Here is a 13,722-nt window from a genome sequence, read left to right on the forward strand (position 1 = left end):
GTTCTTGACGGTCAGTGTCTCCAAAATTACCCATTGGAGGTGATTGACTGTGTGTCCTTTATCCAAATAATGGCCGCTCATCTTTGTAGTACTTTTTTGACACTTGACATTGCTCCTGTGCTCGCAGAGTCGTTGTTTGACTTTTCGACATGTCATACCAATGTAGCGCAATTCGCAAGGACAGGTGATCATATAGATCACATGGGTGGTATTACAGTTAGTATGAGCTCTGATTGTCCATTTTAAATCGGGCAACAGTTGTAAAGTTTTCGTTGCCATTGTGAGATGACAAACGGAACAGGAGCCACATGGGAAGTGTCCGGTTACTGGTGTGTTATTCCAAAGGCTAGGTGGAACTTCCAATCTTGGTTTTAGTGGTGGTCTCGTGTGTACCAGCATATCTTTTAGGTTTCTTGTTCTCTTATTTGAAAACCTGGGTTTAGGCCATTTCAGAGACCCTGAAGTGAGAATTTTCCAGTTTTTGTTGATGATATTTTTTACGTCGTTGTATACCGTACTGTAGGTGCTGACACAAGTAACCAGATCTTTAGTAGGTTCTTTCACTGTTGTGTCCAGAAGGGTCTCTCTTTGTTGATTCCTGGCCCTCTCCTGGCACTTTTTGATGGTGCTTGTAGGGTAATCCCTGTTCTGGAGTTTGTCACTGAGGTCCTTTGCTTGATTCTTGTAGTTTTGAATGTTGCTACAGTTGCGTCTTAGACGGAGGAACTGGCCATATGGAAGGTTCTCTCTCATTGGACGTGGATGGAAACTTTTGTATGAGAGGAGGCTATTTTTAGCCGTGGGTTTGAAAAAAGTTTTTGTCTGTATTGTATTGTTTTCAATAAAAATCGTTACATCCAGAAAATCCAGTTTGTTAGAGCTAGCAGTGTAAGTGAACTTCAACCATTCGTCCCTGGTGTTCAGCCATTGATGGAAATCAGTGAGGCTTTCTTTGTTGCCTTCCCAAATTAAAAGAACGTCGTCAATATAACGCTTCCAAAAAATAATCCGACTGAGGAAAGGGTTAGTGGGACTATGTATGAAATTCGCCTCAAAGTCACTTACGTATAGTCCGGCCACGCTCGGCGCAAATGTACTCCCCATGGAAGTACCATGGCATTGCCAGTACATCGTGTTGTTATACTTGAAATGGTTCTCTGTAAGTGCTAATCTGCAGCATTCGAGAATGAAATGTCTGGGTGTCCTGTAGTTCCATTGTTGGTTAAACAGTAACATTTCCAGTGTTTTTTGCTGTGGTAGGCTGGTATAGAGACTTTCGACGTCTAAACCAACTAGTAACATACATTCTTCGGAGTGTTGCTGGTCTTGAAGACGATTTAGGAGATCTTTGGTGTCCTTCAGATAAGTCGGGGTCTGTTGTACCAATGGTTTTAGGTAATGGTCAGCGAACTGTGACAAGGGTTCCAGGACTGATCCGATCCCTGAGACAATCGGTCGTCCAGGAGGTGGTCTTCGTTCTTTATGGATCTTAGGGAGGGAATAGAAATATGGCATCCTGGGTGTTTTTGTCATCAGGAAATCCGCTTCGGTCTTTGAAATCCAAAATTATTCGTTTCTGCCTCATCAACCATTAGCATGATTGTTCTCTGCAAACGCGCCGTGGGATCTGTTGTAATCACTTCATAGAATTTTCTGTCAGAAAGTAAATCAGTGCATTGTTGCTTTTTTAACCAACTCGAACCCGGTTTTTATTAAAGGTATAGACTGGTTTTATGAGTTTTTTAACATTTTCACTTTAAGTCACTTCACCACACACTAACACTTTTCCACGATCACTACTGAAACAACCAGAGGAAAAACCTCCGGGTGGAGGAAGCATTCATTAACCCAATGATGATGCTGTCACGTTGTCAAGCACAGAGCGGACAATCGAAATATACCGCTTTAATCCACATGCAAAAACGTGATTGAGGGTTTCTTAACAGTACTTCGTACTGATTTTGCATACCCTGGTTCTTTCAGGACCAGTGATCCACTCTCTACCTGATATTTTGTTATCCTAACTTTAGTGCATGAGGATTCAATAAACTCCCAAAACCTCTTTTTTAAGTGAGACCCAATTCTTTTAGTAATAGATTTCGGATCCTCCCACATGAATCCCAATCCCAATTTGTAGAGCCAATCCCTTACTTTTTAAAATCAAACCAAGCGCTCCTGTTTGGCTATGAAACGCGAATAGTTCCTCCGTTGTCTCCTTTACAGGGATCTGTGTCTTACTGTCTTAATCACGACGACAAGAGGAGTAAAAAAGGGATGTATGCTAGCCCCATTGTTCTTTAACTTGTTTATCGCCGACCTTTCAGCGGAACCAGATGCGATAAACAGCCATCCCCTAAGATTGGTGGTGTCCAGTTAAGCAACCTTCTGTACGCGGACGACCTTGTCCTCTTCAGCCTCACTCGAGTAGGGCTGCGACGACTATTAAATAAACGAAATAGTTATACCATTACGAACAACCTGGAGGTTAACCTAAAGAAAACTCAAGTAGTCATTTTCGGCAGAAAACACTACGGAGGTGGTGGCTGGACATATAACAACTCTGGACTTCTAGTAGGAAAATCCTACAAATACCTGGGGGTTAATTTCGACTGCAAGAGTACCCTTGCCAAACATCGCAGTGATATCTCAATAAAAGCCATGGCTCTCCAAGTGAATTTTTCAAAATTTCAAAAAAATTGACGGGCCCAAGACTAATTCCAATGTTGGAAATCATGAAAGCCAAAATTGGCCCCACGTTGTCATATGGCATTGAAATTTCTCGAGGCAAACTGAGTGCAACATTAAATCAACATGTGACTAAGATCTATAAAAGAGTCTTTCATATGCCAAAATCCGCTTCAGCTGCACAGATACGATTAGAATTGGGCCTTTTAAACTACGAAATCTCAAGCGCAGGTGCTTACTTAAATCTGTGCCATAAATTAAGGCAGGCTGGAGCCGGGTCCCTTGAGTCACTGTTGTGGTCAGATATCAGCCTTAATAACCCAGCTGGGTCCTATAGTCAATTCTTCCATGAATGCATACAGCAACTATCAGCAAGCGATCTCTGGAATCTTAACCCTAGCAACATAGTCTTCAAAATAAGCATCAAGAAACGCATCCGTATGTGTTCTCATAATACCGACAAAGCTCTTTTTGCCAAACGCAAGCATGCATGGGCAGTAATCAATTGTTACCAGCTGGCTTCTCTTCCATCATACCTGCCCTGCACATACCCTCGGTATTTAAAATTGCGCTTTATGGCACTCAGATTGGGGGAATAGCACTTTCTGAAACATTTACCTCTTTAGCGTCGTACATCAGATGAGCTACAGTGCAGGGGCTGCGGGGACCTGGTGGAGTCCTTGGAGCATGTTTTATGCCTCTGCCCTGCATTGCTGGCCCAGCGCAGACTAAAACTGAGGCCAGAGTGGAACAGATTGGGAGTCCGTCCTACAGGCAGGCAATTATCGCGACATTGAACCCAGAGAACACAGCTTTAAACATAAGCCTCACAATCTTTATTCACCGTGCATATCGCAAATTCGACCAGCAAACTGCAGGCCCGGCAACAATCTTGAGGATGCGCACAAGTGACTAAAACAATAGCAAATCTATGAAGCTTTATTTCAGTACAACCTGTGTTCTCTGGCCCTGCTATACTATGGAATGCGATCCCGACGACTCGATACTGACTATCAACAACTGACAGCTGCTTCAGTGAACTGTTCTTATCTCATGGGTCTCTCTGCAATTCAGTGTCTTATTTGTAGATTTTAGCAGCAACACTTATTATTTTTTTACATTATTAATTGTTTTTAACGATATTATGCTGCTATCTGGTTTTAAAACATGGAGTCCTATTACACTTTGGTCATTTTAATCTCTTAGGTTTGTACACGTATGGTATGTATGTTTTGCTTTTATGATTATATTTTTAATCAAATAAAGTAACATTATTATAATTATTTCAATTACATTTCATCGCGTTCAGTGGGAGAACCCCAATTCTAAACTGTTTATAAAGTGCACGTGCCTGGGGACATTCACTATCATCCATATAGGGATCAAACTTAAAGCAGCTTTTAATATCCAGAAAACGGGTTGTGAAACTGACTATCCTAACTTCAGTGCATGAGGATTCAATAAACTCCCAAAACCTCTTTTTTAAGTGAGACCCCATTCTTTTAGTAATACATTTCGAATCTTCCCACATGAATCCTAATTCCAATTTGTAGAGCCTATCCCTTACTTTTTTTAAACAAACCAAGCGCTCCTGTTTGGCTATGAAACACGAATAGTTCCTCCGTTGCCTCCTTTACAGGGATCTGTGTCTTACTGGTCCAAAGTTTGATTAAAAACATAAGCACCTTCAAAACAGCTGAGTGGGCAATAGACCCTAGACCAAGATCTAGGCGTAGGGATATTAATGGCGTGTTCCTTGGTAGGTTTAAAATTGCTCTTAGAAATTTATTTTTTGCTACTTATAATTGGTTCAGTTGTTCCAGCCCCCACAATTCCGCCCCATATAAGGCTGCCCTCATCCCTTTAGCCTGATGTATTTCTAAGATTAGTGAGATTGGGTGAAAAGGGGAACTTTTAACTTTCTTTACTATAGCACAGTCTGCGTGTTGCAATGAAAGCACACTCTTCTGAATTTGGAGAATCCATGACAAATTCTTACTAATTCTGACTCCCAAATAGTCAAAAGCCTTAACCTGGTCTAGGCATTGTGCATCTAGCTTCAATTTCCTCTTAGATGACTTGAGCGGATTAAAAACCATATACTTAGTTTTTGAACAGTTGATTTCTAAACCCCTTTCTTTACAGGCAATTGCAAACTTGGTTAAAACTTTCTGGATGCCCATAGGGGCTTTAGAAATGAGCAACGTTTGGTCTGCAAATATGAGACAGGGAAATGGCTTGCCCGCTAGTTTTGGTGGGTCTCCTCCACAGTCATAAAGATCTTTAATAAGCCCATTCATATATAATGTGAACAATGTTGGCGCTAAGATGCATCCCTGACGCACCCCCTTTAGAACATGTCAAAAGTCAGCACATAAAAAAAAAACATAAAAACAACAGCAGATTCAAATTTTTTACATTATTACGAGATTAGTACTAATGTACAGAAAAAAATGCATCATGAAGTGCAAACAATCGTGCTGAGTATCCCCCGTATGCGACCCCCTCATAGACAGCTATATATGGCAGACACTTTGATACATCAGAGGGGTGGCCATGGGAGCCTGCTTCTCACTAGGCCTGGGCGGCAAATTCCGTTCCACTTGCGGAATTTGAGGAATTTGGGTAATTTCGCGTTCCGCGGAGATCGCGAAATTGCCCAAAATTTTGCTTTCCGCGACTTCGCGAAATTTTTTGCTTGTTCGCGTTCTCGAAATGCGTGTTCGCGAGATATTTCTCCCCGAGCACGCAAACAGTGATTGTGAACAGGAAAAAAGCATCGCGAACAAGCAATTCCGCGTGTTCGCGGAATTTCTGCGTGTTCGCGGAGATTTGTTACCGTTTCGCGGAGATTTGCGTAACGCGATTACGCAAATTCCGCCCACCCCTACTTCTCACCCAGCTATGCATGTTTACATGTTGGCTGGTGGAAGGAGCAGGCTGTCAGGGTAGATCACTCGGAGGTCTGTGAAAACCACATTGTGTCCTGGCATAGGTATATAGATGACGTCTTTTTAATCTGGCGAGGTGACGCGGACAGTGCGAGGGCCTTCATAGCTGAGATCAACACAAACGATCTCAATCTGGAATTCAACGCCAACATCAGTGACACCTCAATTGAATTTCTAGACGTCATGCTATATATTGCCAGTGGCTCTTTACCCTCTAAACTTCACATAAAACACATGGAGGACAATTCAACCTTACATGCGTCAAGCTTTCACCCTAGGAACTTAATAGCCAGTATTCCCTATGGGGAAATGCTTCGCCTGGGTAGGATATGCAGCAACCAGAGTGATCTCATTGAGTGTCAGAATGAGGCAGCGAACAGGTTTAAGGCACGGGCTACTCTGAAGCGAACATCTGTAAAGCCACAGAAAAAGCCAATGCCATTCCCCGGGAAGAACTCCTCATGGGTAAACCTGCACCTGAAACCACAAGCGTTGGTAACATACTAGATCAACCGACAGGCACTGTTAGCACCAGACTGATCATAACCCATACCACCGAAGAAAGAGACATCAGATCAGTCATTAACAAACATTGGGGTATCATTAAATCGGACCCAAACTCTGGGTACATTAGTAACTGACCGCCCTGATATCACGTACAGACGTGCATTCTCCATGCGTGACACATTAGTGAAGAATAGTCCAGAAATCATAACCACATACAACTGGTTAACTGACAGGAAAGGTTTTGTAAAATGCAACAGCTGCAGAGCCTGTAAATTTGGCAAAAATATCACACAACTAGACTCTGCATTTAGGAAAACACCACTCATCATCAAGAACAAACTTTCATGTAGAACAGAGTATGCTATGTACGTACTTAAATGCAAGTGTGGATTGCACTTCATTGGGAGTACCAAGCTATAGGTACATCTCCATATTCTGCAGCATTTAAGAGGCATCGTCAACAATGATCCGACCTACCCAGTAGCTAGGCATTTCAAGGAGGTGTACAATAACAACTTAGAGAACCTCCAATACTCAGTGATTTACTTCATACACACACTCAGGCGGGGGGGTAGTAGGGAGAAGCTCCTACGTCAATTGGAGAGCAGATATATACTCCAGTTCAACACAAAGACACCCACAGGCCTAAACACTAGTGAGGATTTACATAATTTCCTTTCATTATAGTGTTATTGATGTTTTGTTCCCTCTGTTATATTTGCCTCTTTTTTCTTCCATTTTTTGCTCTCTATGTGTATGCATTATCTGTTTTAATTACTTATACTTATTCTGAGGATCAGACGATGCGTGTAACCATTGCACTGTATATACACTGAGCACACCAGCGTATCGGTTTCATTAGGGAGACCTAGTTACCCCTTGCAGTTCTCACTTAGCTGCTCCAGCATTTGTGCTCTATAGTTCATCATCTTGTTATTGTTGTTAGCTGCCATGCATGTGCATTCAGTTGGTTCCTTTCTAAAGTTAATTTAACTTTGCCCATGATTAATGATTTATCATTTTATTTCACATGAGAGCTTATTCACTGACTCACTCTCCATGTGTGGAACACATTAGTAGCTATAGAAATTTTTGGGTGTGCTTGGGCCAATCCTTAGCATTTGCTATGTTTATCCATTCCGCACATGCAACTATACCATGTTTTTCTGTATATTCACCAATTTGAGGAGGCATTTTAAAACATCACTCACCGTTAGTACTATCTATGCACACTAAGCACGCACGCCTCCTTGGATCCATGTATATAGCACAGCACACACCCCTCACGTTCACTTTTTCCATTTTTTAATATTCCAGTGGCTCTCTATCACGCATTCATGCGGTAATTTGCAAACTTAATAGGCGCTTCTGTGAGATCCCTTAGCGCTATCAAGCATAATTTTGTGTGATGCTCACCTTGCGGTACCTTATCGTCAGACTCCACACTATCGTTCAGAAGGCACGGTTTATACCTCACGCCTGGCACGTCAATGGCGCATTTTTTACCAAACCGATCAGCTCCCTATCATTATAAGGGCACACATGGCCTTTTATTTGGCTCCCTATCATTATAAGGGCACACATGGCCTTTTATTTGGGAATAGCTTTCTTTGTATATCGGGAAAGAGAAATGCGTGTAGTTCTCTATGCATTTAGCTACTTGCTGTGTCTGGGCGTTTGTTGAACACACAATAGTGACGGATTCTAGTGCGCGATCACTCACTTCTTTTTCGTAGCCTGTTTCATTCTGACCGTGAATATGGAGTCTGTTTACCATGTCAACTTTAAACGTAATAAATTTGTTTTTCAGTGATGTCACAAATTACAGTAAAGCAACGCTACAGTAAATGGTTGTCTCATGTAGTAAAAAGCCTATTCATTGCAATTAACATAGAAGAAACACTGCCACTGTCACCTATATATATTGCACCACTTTAAACCAAGCGCTATGTGATCAAGGCCGCATGTTTGGCGGCCGAAACGCGTCATTTGGACATTGAGATTTAAAATAAACCCTACTTACCTGCATCTTTGCTGACGGAGTCTGTACCCTGGTGTGGCGCCATTCCAGTTGTTTTCGCTTTGGGATCAAGTTGGACATATATATATATATATATATACATATATATATATATATATATATATATATATATTACCTACTGGCGGTCGCCAGTAGGTAGTTATAGTTAGGACCCTGTTTCCATAGGAAATCCGCAACATTCTATTTGGAATAACTTTGGCGCCGGTCGACGAATCCTCGCGAAATTTTCAAAACTAATGGGGCGCTACGCTCCGCTCCTACCCTAAAAGTCTCGGGGGGATTTGTCAAGCGGGGGCTGAGAAAAAGGGGGGTCCCAAAACGCGTTTTCCCCATGCATTTTTCCATAGGACCTTTAGACACAGCTACAGCCCGAACGGCTGAACAGAGTTACATGAAATTTGGCAGAGAGGTAGTCTACAGGTCAAGGAAGTGCCTTTTGTAAGTCTGGTGTAAATCTGTTCAGTAGTTCCTGAGAAAATAGCATTTAAATCAATATATATATCTGTGACAGCGCTCCGTGCGCTTACCGTGCGCTTACGGTAAGCTTACCGTACGCGTACGGTGCCGTGCGCGAGCGCGATTCTGATTGGCTGTTAGATCTTAGTAAACATTCGAATCGGTCGAAACCAGGAAGTGGCGGCCGCCATTTTCTCTCTCGCACTTCTAGGGGGGGAGGAAAAACAAAGTTTGATAACATGTAAAGGGGCAGGCTAGACAGCTCCTAACCACCTAGCCTTGATTAAGGTGTCCCAAAAGAACCCCCAAGGCCCAAAATTCAATTTTTTTTTTTTTTTAAAACGCCGATTGCGTACGGTAAAAAATAATTTTAAAAAAATCTTTTCACCATTTCCCCCCCCCCGTGTGCAAAAGGTGCCCGCATATACCAGATTGGTACATTTAATAGATGACCTTTCACAACGAAGCGCATAATATGTCCTCCGTGTGCGGACGGTGCGCGAAGCGCATCGTGCGTACATGGCCCATCCAGCGTAACGTGGGTACGCGGTGCGCGTAGCGCACCGCGTGCCCACCGTGCGTGCACGGCACTAACTGCGTAAAGTGGGCGCACGGTGCGCGAAGCGCACCGCGTGCTCACTGTGCGCGCACGGTGCGCGAAGCGCACCGTGCGCGCACGGAACGAACTGCGTTAAGTGGGCGCGCACGCCACGAACGGCGTAAAGTAACTTAGCATTTAAAAAACCGTACAAATTCACTGAAAAAAACATAGGTTTCACACACGTTATAGTTAAGAATTAGCATTTAAAAAACCTTGCAAATTCACTGAAAAAACCATAGGTTTCACACATGTTATAGTTAGCTGGACATTTTACTCATAAAAAACCAATGAAATTCCCCCGTTATAGTTAGTGCAGGCAACTATAACTCACGCGACCGCAATCCTCTGCTGATGACATATGTGTCTTTATGAAAAAAAAATATTTGTAATATATGTATAGCTAAAATTTAATGGAAGAAGACATGGGCAAATAAGTGTCTAAATACAGTATTAGCATCAGCAGAGGATTGCGGTCGCGTGAGTTATAGTTGGGAATTTCATTGGTTTTTTATGAGTAAAATGTCCAGCTAACTATAACATGTGTGAAACCTATGGTTTTTTCAGTGAATATATATATATATATATATATATACATATATATATATATATATTATATATTCACTGAAAAAACCATAGGTTTCACACACGTTATAGTTAGGAATTAGCATTTAAAAAACCTTAGAAATTCAGTGAAAAAACCATAGGTTTCACACATGTTATAGTTAGCTGGACATTTTACTCGTAAAAAACCAATGAAATTGCCCCGTTATAGTTAGTTCAGCTAACTATAACTCGCGCGCCCGCAATGCACTGCTGATGACGTCACATATTACATCACTCATGACATGGTCAGTGACATCACTCATGACATCACTGATGACATCTCAAATGACATCACTGATGACATCACTGATGACATCATCCAGTGAATGTGTGTTTTTCTGAAAATTAAATATGTTTTATATATGTATATCTCAAGGTCGATGGAAGAATAAATGGGTATATAAGTGTCTAAATGGATGATTTGTTTTTGAAAAATTGATTGTGTAACTGACTGATTAAGTGTATCTCTCACTTTCTGTATAAGTGGCTGCATGGGTTGGTGAGTAGCTACATGGGTGTCTATATAGGTTATTAGTTGTTTTTTTGAGTATCAGTCTGAGTGTCTGTATGGTTCGGTGGGGGGTATTACGTAGTGCATAGGTGCATGAATGAGTGACTCACTGTTTGTATGTGTTGAAGACAGCATGTGTGCAGGACTGTATGGGTGGATGAGTGTGTGTATGGGTGTGTTAGTGAGTGAATGACTGTCTCAATAGTGTCTTCAGGAGTAACTACATATGTTTTAAACTAGTATATGTGACTATTGGTGTATATATGTGAGTATATGTGAGAGGGAGAGATTGAAAGAGTTCCTGTATGAATAAGTATGTGTTTCTATAAGTGATTGTTTTAAAGACTAAGTATGTGTAAGTTTCCGTAGAAGTAAGTGTGGTGGTGTGTGTATAACTGTATATGCAGGTGAATGTATGTTTGATTCTTTATTAGCATGAGTGACTATGTGTGTGAGTAACTCTATGGATGAGTGGCATTATGTAACAGGATGTATAGGTGTATGAGTACATATGATGAGTGAGTACATGTATGAGTGACTGTATAGGACTGTTGGTGAATGAGTGGATGTGTATGTGGTTCTTAGAATTACTGAAGAGGTTGTTGTAACTGTTATTGGTATGTCCATTGTTTTGATATTTTTAGTCTCTATTTTTGAATGTGTGTATCAAAGCTTATATTAAGGTGAGAGGAGGTCTGCCACTCTATCACAAGGATGATGTCATCAGTGATGTCATCAGTGATGTCATTTGAGATGTCATCAGTGATGTCATGAGTGATGTCACTGACCATGTCATGAGTGATGTAATATGTGACGTCATCAGCAGTGCATTGCGGGCGCGCGAGTTATAGTTAGCTGAACTAACTATAACGGGGCAATTTCATTGGTTTTTTACGAGTAAAATGTCCAGCTAACTATAACATGTGTGAAACCTATGGTTTTTTCACTGAATTTCTAAGGTTTTTTAAATGCTAATTCCTAACTATAACGTGTGTGAAACCCATGGTTTTTTCTGTGAATTTCTAAGGTTTTTTAAATGCTAATTCCTAACTATAACGTGTGTGAAACCCATGGTTTTTTCAGTGAATTTCTAAGGTTTTTTAAATGCTAATTCCTAACTATAACGTGTGTGAAACCCATGGTTTTTTCAGTGAATTTGCAAGGTTTTTTAAATGCTAATTCCTAACTATAACGTGTGTGAAACCCATGGTTTTTTCAGTGAATTTGCAAGGTTTTTTAAATGCTAATTCCTAACTATAACGTGTGTGAAACCCATGGTTTTTTCAGTGAATTTGCAAGGTTTTTTAAATGCTATTTTTTTTTTTTATTCTTCATTTTTTTCAAACATATTTTTTATTTAATTTTCTTACCTTTTATAAAGACTATGCTTAAATTTTTAAAATCCTTAAATATTTTTTTTTATATATATTTTTTTTAAAATTAACATGTAAAAATTTTTTCCAGATTTTTTTTTTTTTGTTTTTTTGTTTTTTTTTATAGTACGCGTACCGTAAGCTCACGGTAAGCGTACGTTTTACGCAACGTCCGTAATCTATCTACGCTGCTTGCGTATAGTTACGTACTTTGCGTAGCCGCGCGTACTGCGCGTGGGACGCGTGCGCGCTTACGCAACACGCGCACGTTACGCGGAAGTGCCGGGGAGTGACTGTTATGCGCATGCGCGGAAGCGAGTGTCTTTTTTACGCGCATGCGTACTTTTGCCGTAAGCGTACCGTAAGCGTACCGTAAGCGTACGGTAGGTCATGTGATCATGAAACACAACTTTTGATTGGTTGAAACTACTTTCAGTTCTAGAACTCTCCTACACCACACCCATTCCCCTCATTTCTGCTTGTGATCCCTTGGGAGAAGGAGCTGGTTTGTCTTTGGGATACGATGGCAGAACAGCAGAGCTCTTCTGAGAGTGAGGCTAGCACTAGCAGCACTGTCTTGAGGCAGAGAGCGAGGAAAGTAAAGCCCTCTTATGTTTGGGATTATTTTACTTTTCCAGAAGGCCAGCAAAAGGTGAATGCACCCTTAGTTACTTGTAAGCTGTGTAAGCGTGTACTTTCTAGAGGTAATCCTGACAGGAAGTATTCCTTTGGGAATCACACCATGAAGAGACACCTCCAGGATGTACACAGAAGGACACATGGTCATCTTTTTGGAGGTAACTCTTCAGAAAGACGAGCCAGTACATCCACAGCAGCTCAGCCTGGACCATCATCTGCAGGGCTGACTCCTTCTTCTGCAGGTCAGGTGAGCCCTTCATCTGTGGGGGGAGAATCTCCTTTTGCTGGCCCTCTGGAAATTAACCCTCGGTTTGCGAGGGTTGAAGTACGGTGCGCCACTTGTCACGATCTAATTACTTATAGGGAGACCAGTGTTTCCCTGGTGAACAATAAAATAGATCAGCACACTTGTCGTACCGTCTAATATTCCCAATCTTTCTTTCCTCTGTCCCTGCATGAATACAACGGTTCTTTTAAGAGCCAACCTTATCTTTCATCTTTTTTTTACATATGTTTTAAAAAACTTTTTTTTATTTTTTTTTACCGTACGCGTACGGTAAGCGTACCTTTTTTTTATTTTTTAAAAAAAACACTAAAAATCATTTATCACATTACAAGGTCCTTGAGAGACTACAAATATTATTATTGACTTACCATACTCACTCAAAAAAATATTTATTCATTTGTTTTTTTTAAAAATACTTTTAAAATGGTTGTAGTTTCCGAAAATTTACTAAATCAATCTGAAAAAAAAGAAAAAAGTATTAATATTTTTAAACCATTTTATAATACAGTACACATATTTACATTTTTTTCCCAAAAATATTTTTGCCTTATTTTTGCTGTTTTCAGAATATATTGCATTTCACTATAAATTGTGAAAGCAATTGCATTCATCATTTTACAGCGGGCAAAAAAAAATAACAATCTCAAAGATTGTATTAAAAAAGCCCAGAATCTCTTTTTACTTAAACTTATCATTACAGAAATGCATATTATTCTAAAAAAATATCATCTAAAAACAATACTTTTTTCTTTAAAATACCGTCTGATATGTTTGTTTCAGAAGTATAATCACAATATTATATCTCAAATAACTCCAAAATACATCTGATTTTATTTCCTTTAGGCCAAATAGTATTTTTTTTTTTTTCCTGGAATAAATTTCCAAGGGAAATCCATTAAAATTCTAAAGTTTAATCTGTCCAGATCTCACCGATTCTCTGTAACACTTTGGTTCACGAAAATTTTTTGAATAATTTATTTAGTCCACAATAGAATTGTTTACTTTTCCACATGGCCAAATAGTAATTTTTAAAATCATTTTTGAAAAAATTTTCAATGGCAGTCCAATA

The 13,722-nt window shown here is 40.3% G+C and overlaps 1 protein-coding gene across 2 annotated transcripts in view; it reads left to right on the plus strand.

The window, feature by feature from the left end:
• Window positions 1-13,722, plus strand: part of THEMIS (thymocyte selection associated) — a 584,027-nt gene that overhangs the window by 332,815 nt on the left and 237,490 nt on the right. The window lies entirely within an intron of this gene.

Source organism: Triturus cristatus, chromosome 6, assembly GCF_964204655.1.
Source record: "Triturus cristatus chromosome 6, aTriCri1.1, whole genome shotgun sequence".
Taxonomy (NCBI): domain Eukaryota; kingdom Metazoa; phylum Chordata; class Amphibia; order Caudata; family Salamandridae; genus Triturus; species Triturus cristatus.